This window comes from Octopus sinensis, linkage group LG5 (assembly GCF_006345805.1).
Source record: "Octopus sinensis linkage group LG5, ASM634580v1, whole genome shotgun sequence".
NCBI lineage: Eukaryota > Metazoa > Mollusca > Cephalopoda > Octopoda > Octopodidae > Octopus > Octopus sinensis.
This window is the reverse complement of record NC_043001.1, coordinates 88,935,348-88,945,661: the sequence shown is the minus strand read 5'-3', so window position 1 is coordinate 88,945,661 and position 10,314 is coordinate 88,935,348.

The window sequence follows — 10,314 nt, the reverse complement described above, 5'->3', positions numbered from 1 at the left end:
TAGACGAAATCCATGTTAGTCTGAAGAAATACACACTTGTATATTTGTCAATAGATGACTGGATATTAGGATAGTTAGTCCTTCAAATATGAACCCTGCCATATCTGAAGAGCACATGGTGTAAGTTAACTATCCTTTTATCAAATATCTGGTTATTTAATACCCAGTGCAAAACTGATAGGTATGATTGGCTGAAATGGATCTATAACACTGTATATTTTGATGTGCATATATATGTGTGTGTGTATATATATATAATATATATATATATATATATATATATATATATATGTATATATGTATGTGTGTGTGTATGTATGTGTGTGTGTGTGTATATATATATATACACACGCATACACACACACACACAAATACATATATATATATATATATATATATATTATATATATATATGTATGCATATGTATATTGAAGATTTTATCTTGCCACTAGAGTTTCATGTCATTGTGATATTCAGGTACCTGAATATTGAGTTGACCTGAAGGTTGAGTCACAGGATAAATGTTTGCTTTTAGTAAACTATATATGTGTATATTATAAATAAATGCATGCATGTATGCACTTTTACTGGATCTTTTCTATTTGGCTACACCTGTTGAACTTTTAAAGTTTTTTTGGTGCATGATTTAAGGCCTATTTAACTATTACTTTTGCACATCTCACGAACACATCATACCTCATATTTTAAGAATTTAATAAAGAAAAATGACCATGTAAATTCACAGGACCACAGCAGAGGGGTAAGCAGTTTGATAACAGCTTGGCTTGTTAGTATGGAAGCAGGTGCCTGTATGTCTGTGGCTCTCAATTGGCTAAAATTATCCCAAATTTGTAAACTTTAAAAGCTATTTAATTTTTATTTCATGTCAATGATTATCATGCAAAAGTACAACAAAACACCGAATATGAAATCAATTGGAACAAAAACTGAAGAAACCGAAAAGTGGCATCCGAACAGAAAAGATCCTCTTACATGTGAACATGCACACAAACACAAATATATATGCACACACACACACATGCATAGAACAAAACCTATCAGGTGATTTATACAAGGCCACTACTTACCTCTGATTATAGATGACCTCATCTCTCATGACATCTAACCCAACATAATGTGACATAAAATTACCCACATTAATCTGCCTTTGTAAATTATTTATTTAAACAATTACTTACATCTTTTTATCTGGAAAATGTAAAATACATGGTTCTGTTCTGCAACTCCTTTGGACAAATCCACACCCCATTGTCCTTGTTGACTGAGTCAATTTATACCTCTCTCTTGGAATGTATTTATTTGTATTCTGGTAATGAAATATTAAAAATATACATGACAATATATCTAACTTTTGAGTTGTTATTGGTAGAAATAGAAGATTTAGTAATACTTCAAGTTGTGCTGTTTATGTTTTATGAGTACATCATATATGTATGTATGTATGTGTGTGTGTGTGTGTGTGTATGTGTGTGTGTGTGTGTATACAAATGCAGGGGTGCTGAAAAGCTCCTGGCTTTGAGTAAAAGCAAATACCAGAGGATCAGTTAATTATGATTTTATTCAATATATTCCCCTCTCAGATTCACATTCTTATTGTAAGGAGTCCTTCAGTTTTTCTAAGACCTGTAAAAGAACTTGGAAGGTTGAGCCTCCAACCAGGCCTTTTGTGACACCCTTAAAGCCAAGAACTTTTCTGTGTGTGTATATATATATATACATACATTTTATGTGTGTACACACACACACACACACATTAGCTGTGGACAAGTGTACCACTGAGCACTTTGGGAGGAAAAACCCAGCATCCACATGCTCTCTCCACAACACTAATATCAAGAAATCTTCTTGTGAATGTGACCTGGGCATTACTATCAGCAGCAATTTGCACTGGATATGGCACGTCTCTAAAATTGTCAAAAAGATGGCCAAGGGTGTCTTGACATCACTCATCAAGACCTTTGTCAGCTGCCCTCCAGCTATCTATTTAAGGCTGTATATGGCTACGGTGCGGCCACACTTGGAATTTGCAAGCAATGAATGAACACGACTCAGATTATTTGGTAAAATTATTAATTATTAATTAATTAATTGATTACTTAATTAATTAAATTTACCTTTAATTATTATTAAAATTATAATTTACTCCCTGATTGAAAACTGCAGCTTCTGTAGGATTGTTTGTAACACACACGTGGATATTGAGGATAAATATGTGTTCACATTTAGCTGTATATTTTTGGAAGTGTTGGTTGAATATCAGTTATGCGATGGTGCTTGATCATGAACATATTTAATCCTAACACTCTCAAATTTATATTTTGAAATGCTGCACTAAAGATGAGAAATAAGTAAGTAAATATAACTTTACTTTAATCTCGAAATGCATATGTAGCTAATCTGAGTGTAGATTCGTTATTTTTTCTTTTTACCTACATAAAAACTGTGTTACTGCTTCCTGTTTGGGAGATCTTTATGGTAGTAGAAAAGGCATTTAGCCCCTATTTCTAAATTCTGTGTGTGGTGAAGCAATTAGCTGACCCCTGATTATAATTATATTTATAATTATAGAATATTTGTATATATATATATATATATATATATATATATATTATATATATATATATATATATACACCTCCCTGTTAGTTGAGGGTACATCTCAACACATCTTCACCATCTGCCAGTGAAATGAATGTTATATGTGGAACCTGAACATCCTCATAAAAAGAACAACAAAAATCCTCAGGTAAAGTGGCTAGGTTCCACATTTTGATTTAATAGGGATATCCTTACTGATACCTGAATCCATGTTGAAACAACAACAATAACAAGAACACATATACTACAACTTGGTTTTGTTCCAGCCAACAGCCTCACAATTGATCTTGTTATAACAAAAACTAAACTCTATACTAAACTTCACCCACTCAATATTGATCTATTAACACATGGTGTTCAGTTATAGATTTCCATATATGTATCTTTACACACGCATATATAAATACACTCATATATTTATGTCTATGTGTATACACACACTCACACACACACAAACATATATACTTGTACATACATATGAATATATACTTACACAAATGTGTATATACAAGTATCTCTATTTTTGCATTTGTATACGTGTGTGCGTTCATGTGTATTATTCCTTAGTTTCAAAAATGGACATGACCTTGTCACATACATAGAAATACATTGGAGGAATAGAGTTCCCCCCTCCATGCCACTTTAAAGCCAGGCTGAATAATCTCAGTTAATCCTTTACAATTCAGGAAAGGCATAATGTTATAAATTTCTTTCTTTCTTTCTTTCTTTCTTTCTGTCTGTCTATCATTTTGGTTGGGTTGCCCAGATCAAAACCACTCTTTCTCTCTATGCATTCCTGTTTTCCCTGATATTTTGCAGTCTTGTATTTGTAGCTTGACACGATGAAAGAGTTGATCAATGTGCATCATTCTTAGTCACTCAACAAGAGAATTTCTATGGCTCAGGATCCATTGGAGCTCATTCATTAATTCATCCTTGCTTTGATAACAGTAACAAGTGCATCTTGTCTTCCGTTCTAGAATTTTTGACATGTTGGGGATATTTTCACAAAGCTTTTCTTTCGTTGGATATTGCTTCCATGATTAATTTAGGATAGCATGCAGCATACGTGTATAGGTTCCATCAAGCTAGCTTTCTATATTTTTAGTCAGAGACTAGGTTGGTCAACTGTAAAGAACGACTGATTTTATTATGGCTTTGAAGAATTTCCTTTTCATTGGGTCCAGGCAGTGTAGACTTCAAAATTATTCTTTATTTGTCCTGTGCATTCCATGCTTTTGTTATGCAGCTAGATACATCTTTGGTGGATGAAATAGCACTCTTAAGATTAGTGAACCATTCGACTTTCTTCAGAAGTGTACCACTCAATGAATTGAGCTGGCTGTTCTAATTAATGCATTCAGACTTCTCAGTATTCACAATGAATGTCTTTCCATGTATGAATGTACATGTATATGTATATGTTAAATATGATTGTATATACACACACATTTATGCATATGTATATATAATTGAAAAATAGGATAAAATCTTTATAAGAATTTATCAAGTAGTTAGCGTGAAAAACCTCATAAGGGAAAAATCCATCAATTATTCCTCTTAAATATATTTATTTATATTAAGGGCATTACTATACATAAATGCCTCATGCTAGGAGGGACTCTTAAAGTCAAAACTACCATAATAAAACACATTGTACCAAATGGTGAGAAATATTGCCCTTAACATATATATATATATATATATATATATATATATATATTTACTACATATACAAACACACCACACTTACATATATATATGTATGTATAAGCATATATGTGTGTGTAAGTATATATAATATATATATCTAAATTTTGTACGACTCTCTTATTCTTTCATTCTTTCTTTCTATCAGCCCCCTTCACATTTACTTTGTTCTTTCGTTTCCCCTCTCTCACATTTCCTAGCTTTCTCTTCATTCTCATCTTCCCTCCTCTTTCACTTCACTGCCATTTTTCTTTTTTTCTCATCCCTCCCTATTTCTTCTGTCTCTCTCCTCTCTCTCCACATGACTGGTGTTTGGCCAAGCTTGACCTTTCTTTCTTGGTTCAACTACTATCCATGCAATATCTTTATTCCTCACCATGCCTGTCATCTCCTATGTCCTGGCCATAAGGCTTCACTTCCACACACGCCAGCTTAATTTAATTCAACCTTAGTCGAAAGACATCTGTTGTTATGTCCTGTTATTTGCATTTGTATTTGTGTACATTTCTCCGTTTTTTTCCATCCTTGTTTTCATATACATTCACTACTTACTTCCAAGGTATCTTGTGCTCTTAGCTTACTTTTTCCTTGGAGCTGGCCAGATTGGAGCAATCTTGAGTATAACCAGCCGAAATTGCAAAGATAATCTGGAACTCAACTGAGGAAAGAAAACTTTGAATGACCCATCCGTGTTTTTTCTTGTCCCTTTTTTGTATCATTTAGCTGTCTGGATGTTTTGCATTCTTGTCCCATTTTTTTTGTATTCCTTTATACATACATCCCTATATATATATATTTCTTTACTACCCACAAGGGGCTAAATACAGAGGGGACAAACAAGGACAGACAAAAGGATTAAGTCGATTACATCGACCCCAGTGCGTAACTGGTACTTAATTTATCGACCCTGAAAGGATGAAAGGCAAAGTCGACCACGGCGGAATTTGAACCCGGAACGTAACGACATACGAAATATGGCTACGCATTTTGCCCGGCGTGCTAATGTTTCTGCCAGTTCGCCGCCTGTGTATATATATATATATATATATATATATACACTTACATACACATAAGCTTAGCTGTGTTATTTAGCTTTGCAATCACATTCTTTGTGACTCACTTGTACTGCCCGTTCCTTTGAACCATGCGAACATTGAAAAGTGGACATTGAAATAATTATCTCTCTCACCCCCACCTCTATCTCTCTGTATATCAACTCTTTTTTATAAAGCTATATCTTACCTTTTATATAGATATATATCCTATTTTTTTTTCAGTATATAGACTATGGCCATACTGGAGCATTGCCTTGAAGAATTTTTAGTCAAATGAGTTCACCCCACTACTGCTAAGTTATGGGGAGGTGCCAATAAAACAATCCATTTCATTTTTTTTTTTTTTTCTAGCTTGCTAGTATACTAATTTCATGACTAATATTTTAACCAATCAATCAATTGGTTGTTATATTCCTTTTATCACTGTTTATGACTCCATCAATGCTGTTTTATATACACACACACACACACACATATATACATACACAACATGAATATGTACATGTGTATGATTGTAACAGCTGGTACTTCTTATCTGGTTATTCGAATTTCACATTTCCAATCATCAGACTGATTACAGTGTGCATACAGCAAATGCATTCAGTTGAAGTGTAACATGTTATTCAAATACCCAATTGTGAGGAGCCAGCTGTTGAAATCGTAACTCTTTCCTTTTAGTGTTATCACCATTTTTTAAAATACAAATCTCTATTTTACTTGTCTTAGTCATTTGACTGTAGCCATGCTGGACCACCACCCTAAAGGGTTTTAGTTGAAGAAATCAATCCCAGGACTTATTCTTTGTCAGCCTAGTACTCATTCTATTTGTCTCTTTTGCTGAACTGTTAACTTATGGAGATGTAAACAAACCAACATCAGTTGTCAAGCAATGGTGGTGGGGACAAACACAGACACACATAAATACATACATACATTAACATATACAATGGACTCACAAGGGTTTGGTCGGCTGAAGGCTATAGTAGAAGACACTTGTCCAAGGTACCATGTGACTGGGAAGCAAGCTTCTTACCACACAGCCATGTCTAAAGCCAGATTATATATATATATTTATAAAAAAGAAGTTTGAAAACACCACTATATAAGATAAATTTTAATTTTCTTACAAAATTTTCTAAGAAAATTAAAATTTATCTTATATAGTGGCACTTTCAAACTTCTTTTTTTATAAATATATACCCACTTGTATGCAACCTATAGTTTTTATAAATATATATATATATATATATATATATATACACACAAAATTAAGAGGAATGACCACTAAAGTGGACACCTAATATCTCAGCAAAACGGCGTTTTGCTGAGGTTTTTCTTGAGAACGCATTTGTGGTAATGGTGATTTGATGTCTATGTTTAGCATATTAGGTGTCCACTCTAGTTTTTTTCCCTTTTAATTTTGTAACTCAATTTTTAATCTTCGGATTTTTTAAATAAGTTAAGCCACTGGTTTTAATTGATTAATATCAATTTCTACCCTTATTATTTATATATATATATATGTAACTAGCTGGCACACTGGGCAAAATGCTTAGGAGCATTTCATGTCTTTGTGTTCTGAATTCAAATTCTATGAAATCCGATAAAATAAGTACTAGTTGAACACTGAGGGGTCAATGTAATTGAGTTACCCTTCCCCTTAAATTGGTGATCGTATGCCAAAATTTGAAACCAATATATGTAGGTGCTGGTGCTACATAAAAAACACCCACTACACTCTGTAAAGTGGTTGGTATTAGGAAGGCAGCTGTAGAAGCCATGCCAAAATAGACATGGAGCCTAAACAACCCTTCAGTGGGACAGCTCCTGTCAAACTGTCAAAGTCATGCCAGAATGGGAAACAGACATTAACTGATGATGTATGTATATATACATATTACAACAAAATTTTATATAGAGTTATCCAAGGTTTCGCACCCATAAAGCCAAAGCCTTTTGGACAGCTATAGAATCTGATGAGCTGTCCATGTGGGTGCGAAACCTTGGGTAACTCTAAAATTTTGTTGGTTGTAATAATTACTGCTCTATTTTTTAGAGTGTGCTTCTTTCTGATATGTTTTTTATTAACTATATATATATATATATGTTCGGCGTTAGGAAGGGCATCCAGCTGTAGAAACTGCCAGATCAAGATTGGAGCCTGGCGCAGCCATCTGGTTCGCCAGTCTTCAGTCAAATCGTCCAACCCATGCTAGCATGGAAAGCAGACGTTAAACGATGATGATGATGATATTTCATTGCCACCCCGGCAATTTTTCAGTAAAACATTTTCGTATTCCTACGATTTACATATAAGAGATTCTGAATATGCAATCAGCCCCGTATGACCTAGAATAAACAGGGAATAAAAAATGGCTGTGTAGAGATGAGCCTGAAATAAGTGTATTGTTTGTATTATTCTTTGCTCTTCGAAATGTCAGTACTTTCCCATCCTCATTCTCCCTTAGAAAAGTCTAAAAATCATAAGTGAAATGTAATAAAGATGAAATTGGATTCTGTCAATATTTTTGCATATTCAGAATCTCTGTTAAAGGTAGGAATCTGAAACAATTTTTCACAAAAATTCGTTTTTCAAAGAGGTGCGATTCTGCATTAGCCCCTATACCTATTGGTTGAGCCGAATCAATTTGAAATGATTTAATTAAAAGAACACATTTAGTTACATTATATGGCCATGGTTTTAGATCGTTACGCTCTCGGAGACAAGTCAGGTGCTTTATCATGCTACTTGTCAATTCCAGGAAAATTATTGACTGTTTTGAAACTTACTGAACTCCGTACATTAAAAGACTACGTCTCACACACACATGTTGAAAATACACGCATATACATGAATACACACACAATGAAAGACAGCAAAAATTCAACATTGTAAAAAGCCTCCCAAAACTGTTGTGGCAGAAGTCAACATCTCTGAGATTGAAACAAGGCACTTATTGAAAGTGAAACAAGACACTTATTTACGGCCATAAATAGACTACAGCCAGCAGCACAGAAAGGGAAATCTATGTAGGTTAGGTTTGACAAAGAAATCGAAACATTTCTCCTGCGAAACAATACTGATGTAAGAACGTCAAACCTTACGTTATAACAAACACTAAGCAAAACCTGTAATATATGCTCTTTAATATATTAATTTTTTTTATGTTTTAAAATGTTATTTACCTCATTTATAAATTAATTCAATTCTTCGATATTTCTGGGCAAATATATCTATCACATTTTCATAGAAATCTTCTCTTTTCATCAATTCTTGTAATAAATCTTTTTCAATTGACATTAGTGCTAATCCAGACAGTCTTCTTTCTTTGGTATGTTTTAATTCTACTTAATGCAGAAAAGGATCGCTGTACAGAAGCAGTGGTAGACGGAATTGTCAAAATCAACTTGCACAGATCGAAGAGTTCTGGCATAGCTTCAACAAGATCACTGCTGTTAATGTAACTCATTAAATGACTTACACCAGGTTTTTTAAAATCTTTCATTGAATACATTACATTGAGCTCACTTTGTAATCGTATTACATCAAAAAAATCTACCATAATTTGTTCTTAAAGAATCTAAAGAGTCCACAGGAAATTGTTTGCAATACTCATCAACTTAGTTGAAATTCAAAAGTTCCATGAATTTAAACTCTTCTAAGGATGACTCGTGCTTTTATTTGGTCAACTATTGTACTGATAATTTTGTTATAAAGCATTCTATAATGTCATTGGGGATCAATAGATATATTCTTGGATCTCTGAATTCCGATTCCTGCATCGAGTCCATATTTTCCCCCTAACCTATCATAAAAGATTGAAAAATTATCAAGTTTGTTTTCGAGTACAGTTCTAGTTTTACCTATTTGCTCTTTACAATACACTATGTCATAACTTTTACTCTGGAGTATGTTAAATAAGACATCAGTAAAAGAAAAAATGTCACTGAATACTTCTAAAAAAATAAGAAATTGGGAGCTTTTAAAGTGTGTAAGAATTCAATTGCTGAATTTATGGTGGTATCATCCCACGCTTCAGGATTTTCAATGATGTGTTCAAAAAGGCTGATTATGAAATTATAATTTTCCTTTGTGGTAATAATAAGACGTGAGGAGTAATTCCATCTAGTTGCTGTTGCTTTCAGAAATATTTTTTTAACAATGTTATCTAATGCATTAGCCCTTTTCGATGATTTCGTAAAAAATGTACCGAGTCCGTTTATCGTAGAAAAAATATCTTGCATTTTTTCATAGCCGAGCATGATTGTGAAAGAACTAAATTTAGGATAAGGGCACAACAATGAATAAAGATCGCACATTCATATTTCTTTCTTACTTTTGCCTGTAACCCATTTAGTTGTCCTGCCATTGTAGCGGCACCATCATATGTCTGTGCAATCAATTTGTTTCCACATTCCAACGTCTCAATGCATTTAAAAACATGTTCAGATAAAGCATTTGCAGATCAATCTGCACTGACATCACTAAAACCGATAAATCGTTCTTTCGTCACACAGTCTTCTGTAACATAACGTAAAACTGTTGACAGTTGTGAAGATGCTGAGACATCAGATGTCTCATCAACAAGAATAGAAACAAACTTAGTTTGCTCAATTTCCTTCTGCATCTCATTCAACATAACTTTATGAATTGCTTCGATCAAGTCATTTTGAATTCTGTTTGACAGACCGGTGAATATAGCTGTATCTAGATGACTTTCCATTTTTTTGTCATATTTACTGATCAAATATACGAGTTCTTTATAATTTCCACGATTATTAGAGCCTTCAGATTCAAAATGACCCCGAAACGATAAATCCTGGAGGCCTAAAAAAATAACATCGATCAATCGTTGCAGAATGGATCTGTTTCGTCTAACTTTCTCATTATGATGTTGTATGCTTTGATTTTTACGTGCATCTAATTGTA